At 34.3% G+C, this 9,284-nt stretch overlaps 1 protein-coding gene across 3 annotated transcripts in view; it reads right to left on the bottom strand.

Annotated features, from left to right (window-relative positions):
* The window catches only part of LOC111083196 (E3 SUMO-protein ligase ZNF451-like), a 44,023-nt gene that overhangs the window by 15,469 nt on the left and 19,270 nt on the right, over positions 1–9,284 (bottom strand). The window contains exon 1 of one of the 3 annotated variants that reach the window (XM_022379534.1): positions 5,735–5,759. The exons of the other annotated variants lie outside the window; for them this stretch is intronic. The gene's annotated coding sequence lies outside the window, so the exon portion shown is untranslated. Of the gene's footprint in view, positions 1–5,734; positions 5,760–9,284 lie in introns of those variants that run through there. 3 annotated transcript variants of the gene reach the window in all.

Genomic DNA, 9,284 nt, shown 5'->3' with positions numbered 1-9,284 from the left:
ACTTAACCGATACACTCAACAATCGCGCTAAACAAACGCTATAGCAACGAACGTCAATAATACTCCGACCGCAGATCAATTACTCACTCTCTGCCTGCACACATTACCTTCCCCTCTTTTATATACCAGCGTAACCTATTTCTAGCAAGAAGTAGAACATTCGCCAAAGTACATGATAGTTCTAGAAACAAGAGAGCGTGAGAATTGTCACGTGATCTCGATGACGCAACAATATTCAGCTAAGTTTGCCATCATTACAATTTTATATTTACTTTACTTTGCAATAATTAAGAATCGGTTCACTCATAACTGTTTCATACTCTGTACACCATTATAAATACCCTTACTTGACTTTATTGTTTACCTTACGTGTAGTTTTATTAAATACATTTTTCGTACGTGTAGTCATATTAAATAAAATTACATCTACATGAGTTTGTTTGTGTGACCTCGTAAAATTTTTACAAATAAACCTGGAGTTATCGATCTAACACATGATGCCTGCAAGAAAGGGTAGCTTACATGGCGTGAGTGCAAATGATAGAATAAAGAAAATTTAAGTGAAGGGCATGAAAACTGCCGCAAATGTTTTGCAGCTCGAGGCTGGTATTTAATAATGGCAAAACCTAATAGCCCAAACTCTCAAGTAAATGCATGAACTGTAATGTTTTGAACAAAAATTAATCTTATACTTTTTCTGTTGGGAAGGAAAGGACGAAATGCATATTAGCACTATTAAAATGTATTACGTTAAAAAATATATAAAAAAATACATTAGTCAGTTGCATAAAATCGCTTACTTCAAAATAAATAAATAAATTCGAAAGAAAATTCAAATACACCATATATCCAAATACAACACTTCCTGAAGTTTCTATCTTTCCTACCATAGGCTAGTTCCAACCTGACAACTAACTTTAATTTGACTATCAGTGAATTTAAATTCGCACAGAAACTAACTAGGATGACTAATTACTTACAAGCACCTGAATACACCTGCTCTGTATTAAAATTTTTGTAATGGGATGTTAAGTAAATTGAGACGTTGCAATGTGATTTATTTTACCGTTATAACAGTACAGTTAGTTTAGCAACAGTTTGACTGTTCGCCACCTAAAACTAACTCTCTTTGCTACATCTTAAAAGAAGCAAAGGAAAAATGATACAGTTAATCCTTTGCCATAGAAATATAAAACAAGTATAATACCAATACATGTAAGAGAAGCTTGTCTCCTGGTCATGCACAACTCAATAAACCAGTAAGGGAATAGATGTACTAACATGTAACTATGATGTGCAGTTGTAAAATTTCACGAGCTTTGGGTGCATTAAGCTAGAAGTGGATTGTTCGAACCGAACTAAACTTGAATTTTCAATAGAAAATTTATCAGATGTGCAAAGTTCATCACAAAATAATTCAATGTAAAAATATATATATTCAATACGAACCTGTGGGCAGTGATTTGTGGGAGACAAAAACTAGATCTGAAATGATTTTTTTCCTATTCTTACATAGTGTAGGTTATTCAACAACTACTGATACATTAGCTGTATTCAGCCATTCCCTGAACTCCCAGTGTGTCACTAGGAAATTCTTCCATCTCCTTATTCAACTACTGATACATTAGCTGTATTCAGCCATTCCCTGAACTCCCAGTGTGTCACTAGGAAATTCTTCCATCTCCTTATTCAACTACTGATACATTTATTCTATCCAACTCCCAGTGTATCGCTTGGAAGTTTCTTCCTTATTCTTACATTATGTCTTTAAATGGCTCGTTAGGCAATAACATCAGATCAAGTTATTTTGCCTAAATTCCACGCTAATAGTTCGAAAGACCCTTCCTTATTTTCAACAATGAATTATTCTCGGGAATAGTTTAGTATATTTTGAACTCTATGTCCGCCTGATGTCCAGTTTTGCTATATTTCGGTTTCAAGCTCCGAGCGTTAAACTCATTATGTTAGACAAACTTCAGAACAATTTCATAGACAATTCGCTGTCTAATCTATTGATGTTTTGTAATAAACTGTTTTTAATAAATACAAGTAAGTAAAAATATGTTATAAACTAATGTAGAGTATTATCGTTTAATTGTCTAAAAAAAATGTACACAAGCTCTAACCAAAACTTAAAAACAGAAGTAATTTATTAAGATTGTTTGAAGTACAAAGTTTAACAGAATTTTCATCACTGTAGGAGCCGAATTGTACATTTTAGCGTTATAAACTCTAAAGCTGACCACTGAACCAATAAAGAGGGGAGTAGTTTATTACGAACAGTTTTTAAAATGTGTTATTTTTCACACACGCGGAAATTGCTATGCTATAACAACACATTGAGGTTGTACATTGTACAAAATGAAAAGTAACTGTACTTGGAAAATTGAAGTACCCTTAAAAGAATCTGCAGCTGAGTACAAAGTGAAAGCTAAACCTAGACATCCATGGATCAGCAATGAAACTTTACTGCTGGTGGAAGAGAGAAGGGAACTCAGACACAGACAGACCGAAGAAAGCAAGCAGCGATATAAGGACTTGTGTAAGAAAATCAAGAGAAGTGCGAAGCAAGACAAGAGTAAATGGATTGAAAAAAGATGCGCAGAAGCAGATAGACAGTTTGGAATGTCGAAAACTAGAGAAGCATATCAGATTGTAAAGGAGATCAAAGGACAAAGAAGATTCAATATGAGGGCGATAAATGACAAAAACGGAAAGCTGATGACAGAAGCAGAAGACATCAGTAAGCGATTGACAGAATATTAAACAGAGCTTTTTACAAGAACAGAAAACTATGATCAACATGTGCTGCAAGAATTACGAGAAAGAACTGGAGAATATATGCATGAGGGCAATGATGACATACTAGAGGAGGAAGTTGAAAGAGCGATCCTTGCACTGAAGAATAACAAGTCAACTAGCCTAGATGAGATTCCTTGAGAAAGTGATGGAAAAAATGGAATGTTCGGAACGTGGTGGCCTAAAGATACAAGGGCAAGTTGTCAAAGATCTAAGATTTGCAGATGACATTGACCTCATCGCAAAAGATGAAAGCGATCTACAATATGTCATGAAAGCAAACGGTATGGTCTAAAAGTTAATAGAACAAAGACAAAAGTCATGACCTTGGGCAGAGAAAGAACTGTCACTGATATCAAGACTGATGGAGAAAGCTTAGAAAATGTGGACCAATTTGTGTACCTTGGTAGTCTTATCACATACGACAATGACTGCACCAAAGAAATACAAAGAAGAATTGGAATTGCAACAGGCATGTTTGAAAATCTGAAGAATGTTTGGAAGAGCAGGAATATTACAATGGTCACCAAGCTCAAACTGTTAAACACCTGTGTCTTTTCAAGCCTGCTATATGCATGGGAAAGCTGGACTCTAAAGAAACGAGACATGCAAAGGCTAAACAGCTTTGAGATGAAGTGCTATAGAAAAATCTTGGGATTACATTGGAATGAGTATGTGACAAATGTCAGAATCAGAAAAATGACTAAGAGACAAAAAGAGGTGACGGAGAAAGTGAAGGAAAGGAAACTTGGCTTATTCGGACATATCTGCAGGATGAAAGAAAGCAGATTAATAAAAACAGTTCTGCTAGGTACGGTCGAAGGATCAAGAAGAAAAGGTCGTCCAAGGCGGAAGTGGCTTGATGATGTCAAGGATTGGTGTAACTCAGACATCATAACAGCTGTTAGGGCAGTCCAAAACAGACGTGGTTTTTGGGCTAGGAAGTAATGACAGAGATCTGTCATCGGCTCAACAGTCCGCAAGGACTATGAGAAATGATAATAAAAAAAAACTATACTTGACGTTGTGTTTGTTTGTTTGAAATTAAGCACAATGCTACACAAAGGGCTATCTGTGCTCTGCCCATCACGGTTATCGAAACTCGGTTTCTAGCGTTGTAAGTCCGCAGACATACCGTTGTACCACTGGGGGCTTGACGTTGTGAAAGAACAAAAATATTAGCTGATTTTTAAAGTCAGTGCAATATTAAAATCAAGTAGATAAAAAGGGTCGCCAAATCTTAGTTCTCATAACTACCTAGCAAATAAATTTAAGTAATTATTACGTAGACCGAGTTTTCTATGGACTTTTCCTACCGGTTTTTCTGATTTTGAGAGGACATTTAGAACTCCGGGCTGAATTTTTCATTAACTCTGTAATCTATGAAAAGAGGAAAGATAGAAAAACAGTAACGCGGCTAATACACAGAGCTCTCATATATAAAGGATATTGATTGGTCAGAATAAGTCAGCAAAAACAAGAAACTCCTTAACTGCCAAGCTACACACCGTGACTAGCGCCTCTCAAAAAACAGTATCCTCGTACAACATAAACCTTGCCTCTAAAACACCCTAGACGTCTAATACTAAACTCTCTGTACAAAAATAATAATTTCTTGTGTTTTTCTCATTTCAGCACTGGGCACAGGACAGGTAGAATATTCGGCGTCTGTCTTGTGAAATTGGGTTTTCTCGGGGTACTCCCGTTTTCCTCTTCACAACAAATTCTAAGGCATTTGGGTTTAATGCTCCCAGCCGTGGCATTAAATTTTCAGATCCCAGCCACCCTGTGACCCTGATCATGGGAATCTTATTTCCGTGTACTTTGTCGAATGTTTGTCGCCTTGTTTCTTCTCTTCTTCTCAACGACGTCATGTCATCAGCCTTGGTTCTTCTTCTCTGCCCTGGAACCCTCCGGACATGCCTCTGCTTCTCTAATTTCTCCATACTCCAATAAATCTTCAAACTCACTGGACAACGTAGGACCAGCCTCCATAAATAACATTTAAATATCCCACGAAAGTATCAAACAAAATGATCACGAGCGGGGCGAAGGCGATAACAATATCCCTGAACACCCCAGTTGAGGAAAGTTTATTTCCTTTAAAAACTAAATTCCTGTCACGAATTTTTTTTTGGTCATTGAGAGAGTAGTTCAATCCTGTTTTTGTTAAGTTTCTGTAAAATGTGGTTCTTGTCTCTAGATACTGGTAATTTCTAGACGTAGATCTCAGTCGACTTTTAGTCTGAGAGTTTTTTAATTTTACTAGGTTTAAGTAGTTTCTAGTTTTTCTATATGGTCTGTACAAGGAACGAGGAAATGAGTTATGTAAAATTCAATTCACTGGGTAGATGTGTTTTAAAATGAAAAAAATTATTAATATGTCATAAAATATTTTTATGTTTTAAATTATTTCATCTTTACCTTTATATAATTTTATGTTTTTATAATGTTATTCTTTATTGAAACAATTGACTATAATGTAGTTGGATAAATTCCTCCAAATCAAAATTCATTACTGAATAAATGATTACAACAACAATGAGAAATAAATAATTATTACCATCTGAAAATTTAAGAACATTTTCAAACAATAAATTTTAGTCAATATAAAATGTTATTTTATTACGGTTTACAACTCTTACAGTAAGGAAGAATATTTTTATAACAGGTACACGTTTCGATCACTGGTGCGATCAATCTCAATTACCCAAGATGTACACCTATTTGTGTACATGAGAGTGATCGAAACGGCGCATATATATTTTTAACATATTCTTCCTTACTGTAAAATCTGTAACTCGTAATAAAATAATGCATATAATAAGTGAGTAAGCTCAAAAGGAAACTATTAATGTAGAATGTTGTGTCCAACTTAAATTTCTATAAGTTTGTAACATCCATTCTTTTAGTTTGTGAACATTTACAATCATACCTTTTACACATCCATTATTAGTTGTTGTTGTACACAGCGGGGAATCGAATCCTGGATTTTGGTGTTGTAAGTCCGTAAACTAACAGATGACCCAAAAGAGGACATCGTATTTTTATATATCCCTTTTTGTCAACTTTGCAAGAAATCAGACGTTTTTATGTTGTTTTTTTTATTATTTACTTCACCGTGTTAGAGGGTGTTTAACAAAATCGGTGAATATATTTGCTGATTACAGGCTTAAGTTCTTACAAGTCAGCTTTTCACGAAACCCAAGATCATAGGCTTTGTGCGTCCTTCAGTTTAGAGGACATCTCTATCAGAGCAAAGCAAAAAAATACAAATTTATGCAAATAAATATATATATATATATATATATTTACTTTTCACTCGCAATAAAACAGTAACAGTTATTAGTATTAGAAAAAAAAAAGGCTTGTATTCAATTATGTCACGGTGAATTTACTAAGTGTCTATTACACTCCCGAGAATGACATTTATAAAAAAACAAGTAGTTGTAAACTTTCAAGAGTCGTTTTATTACCTCAGCAGGAAGTGGATGTACTCCTGTGGCGATCACTCGGTTCGCAGATATCGGCCTCCTAATGGCACAGCGGTATGTTTGCAGATTTACAACGCTAGAAACCGTGTTTCGATACCCGTGATGGGCAGAGCACACATAGCCCATTGTGCAGCTTTGTGCTTACTTAAACACACACACACGCAGATGGCGAACCTAAAACAAGTTGTTGACAAGGTAAACACTTTTTTTTTTGTCGTGTTTCTAGAGTGGTTTTACAAATAATGTTAAAAATATATAAGTTGTTTAACCACTGTAGAAAAATAACATTAAGATGTTCTTAAGTAAGTTAAAATCATTTTATATACAATGGTCTTAGAACGTCCTTCGCTGAACAATTTATATTAGTACTGGAGTATAAAGAGACAGTGCTAATACATTAGTTTGGCAACCGTAATTATAGTCGATATTTATCAACAAACCTGACAAAACCTTAATGTCTGATTAACCAAAAAATATAAAGATAAACCACGTGAGTGGTGAAATAATACTATTATATACAACATAGAGCAGGATATTATTACCAGAAACTACACGTACTAGAAGCGAAATAATCTATGTTTGGATAAAATACAGCTTCTGGGGGACCAAAAGTAATGAAACATGTGATTTAATGCGGAAAAATATCAAACATTGGTACATTTATGAATAGTTACACTTTTCTTCTTGACAAAAATTACATAAAGTTCTGGAATACCGGACGTCGTACAGTAATATTTAGTTTTTTGCTTGTTTCAGAACTTTCGCGTAAAGCTACACTATAGGGTTGTTTGCGTATATCAGTCCCTAATTTTGGACCGATAGACTAAAGGAAAGCTTAGCTAGTCAATAGCATCCACCCACCCAACGAAACTGTTATGGTACTTTTCTCTGACCGATTAATGGGATTTGCCCATCACTTTTATATCACACCCAAGATCTTGAAATGTGAAGCCAATTTTTGTGGTAAGGGGGCCACAAACCATAAATCCTCGAATTCACATTCCGAGCACACTAACCATTAGATCACGCCCAACACGTAATATTTAGTAATTATCAAATAAAAACCAGTTTGAACAAATTTCTAATAATTACAAATTTTGTATTGTCGGTAATTCTATGTAACGTGATTTATTTCATAAACGTATTTTACTGTTACAAATATCTTATATGAATGGAAGTAACATACGGTTTCTGTCGTTAAGGTTCATGAGTTCACACACTCAGTGTGTTTTTAATGCAGTTCACTGTATGTGCTTGTTTACCTCCTTCTGCTAAGACTAGATGGAAGTCAGTTCGTCAACAGTACCCACCGTCAATTCTAGGGCTACTCCTTTCTGACCAAATAATGGCATTTGACTGTTTCTTACAGCGTACTCGTGGCACCAATTGATGCTTCTAATCAGAACACGCTGTAGCTTGTAAAGCCACTACTTCGTTTATTTTAGACCTTGAGGATATTTTGAAATGTGAAATAGTCAAACGTCATTGTTTTTAAAGGCACGAATTTAATCTGCATTTTTGTGCGTCTTGGTCCATACTAATTTTCAGATAAGGCTGTCATGAGAGGAGGTTTTCATAGAATAGTCAGCATGATATATCAAAAATGATTGTTCAAATATTTCTCTAGATTTCCAATGGTTAAAACTTGCATTTTTTATTACTTAAGCACGAATGTGATATTTGAGCAGTTAATATGTGTGTATCAAACTAATGGACTTTGAATTGAGTATTTGGCTTGAATAATCTTCCAAAAACAACAAGGTACAGCTTATAAAGAGATTCAAAATAATCTTAATTCAATGAGCATTCCTAACGGCAACGAACCCAACTTTCACAAAAAATATTGCCATTTTAATGTAACGTATTCGTACAAGGGAGATTAGACGAATCATTAGAAAAATATAGGTGTTTATAGTTTCGACATTTTTTAATGACCAATAGTATAACGAAAACTTTTCTTGAAGCCAAAAAAGCTTTTATATTTTTATAGAAAACTGTAATTAGAAATTACTTATAAGTTGAATGGTTTAACAAAAGTGTATCTTATGTGTGTGTATATATATATATATATATTGCATAAGGGAACAATGTTCATTTAAAATGCAACTTTTGAAAAGTAAACATATTAAAGTGTTTATCGAATTTTTCTTCTCTTGTCAACTGTACAGTATTTAATCACAAATTATTTTAGTAAATCCACTATCTAATAAAGTTTAGAAATGTTCTTTTAGTTTGGGTTTATGTAAAAAAAGAATACACCATTATCGGAAAAATATGTTGAAAATATTGGCGGTTTGGTATTTCCTGTGCAGTGGTTTTCCCCTATAGCAGTCAGATAGGCCTATTGACTGGAGGTTCAAACGATACCGCACTGAAGAGTGTAACTGCAATCTTTAAGCAGGGTCGTATAGAAGAAAGACTTGACACTAGTAGACGCACGAGGAACAAATGTTTATTAACACTAAGAACAACGCAATACAATAAGAAAATAATACGTTTCGAACTGATAAAAATAATGGAAAAAACCTCTCTTTAAAAGCTTTTATCAGCTCGGTATGTCCTCTCCCCTATTCATAAATTAAATTGAAACCTCTAAACTTAAAATGAAACCCCTAAAATATTTAATCAGAATCGAAGTTGCACTTTTAAGTGTCACTTTAACACAAAGATAAATCCAAGTCACAACTGAAATAAAATAACTTCTAAAAGTTTACTTTAACGAAGTTACTCTTCCAATAGTTAAAGCACAAGCTACGAAAACAGGCAACGTTCATTTAAACCTTAATATAAAATGTTGTCCTGAGTGAACAAAGCTCCTAATCAAGTCTCTTATTAGTTATCTTCCCTGCAATAAACTCGGTTACTTTGCCAGTTAGTAAACTCACATCTTATATGCACCAAAACAAAGGGAGTTGAAGTATCTACTTGACAGACTTTCAGTGTCTAAACTGGAAACTCAGAAAAACACAGTAATTTAGAAAAAATACTGTT

This window comes from Limulus polyphemus, unplaced genomic scaffold (genome assembly GCF_000517525.1).
Source record: "Limulus polyphemus unplaced genomic scaffold, Limulus_polyphemus-2.1.2 Scaffold137, whole genome shotgun sequence".
In the NCBI taxonomy this organism is placed as follows: Eukaryota; Metazoa; Arthropoda; class Merostomata; order Xiphosura; family Limulidae; genus Limulus; species Limulus polyphemus.
The sequence above is the reverse complement of the archived record's forward strand: the minus strand, read 5'-3'. Positions and strand labels throughout refer to the sequence as shown.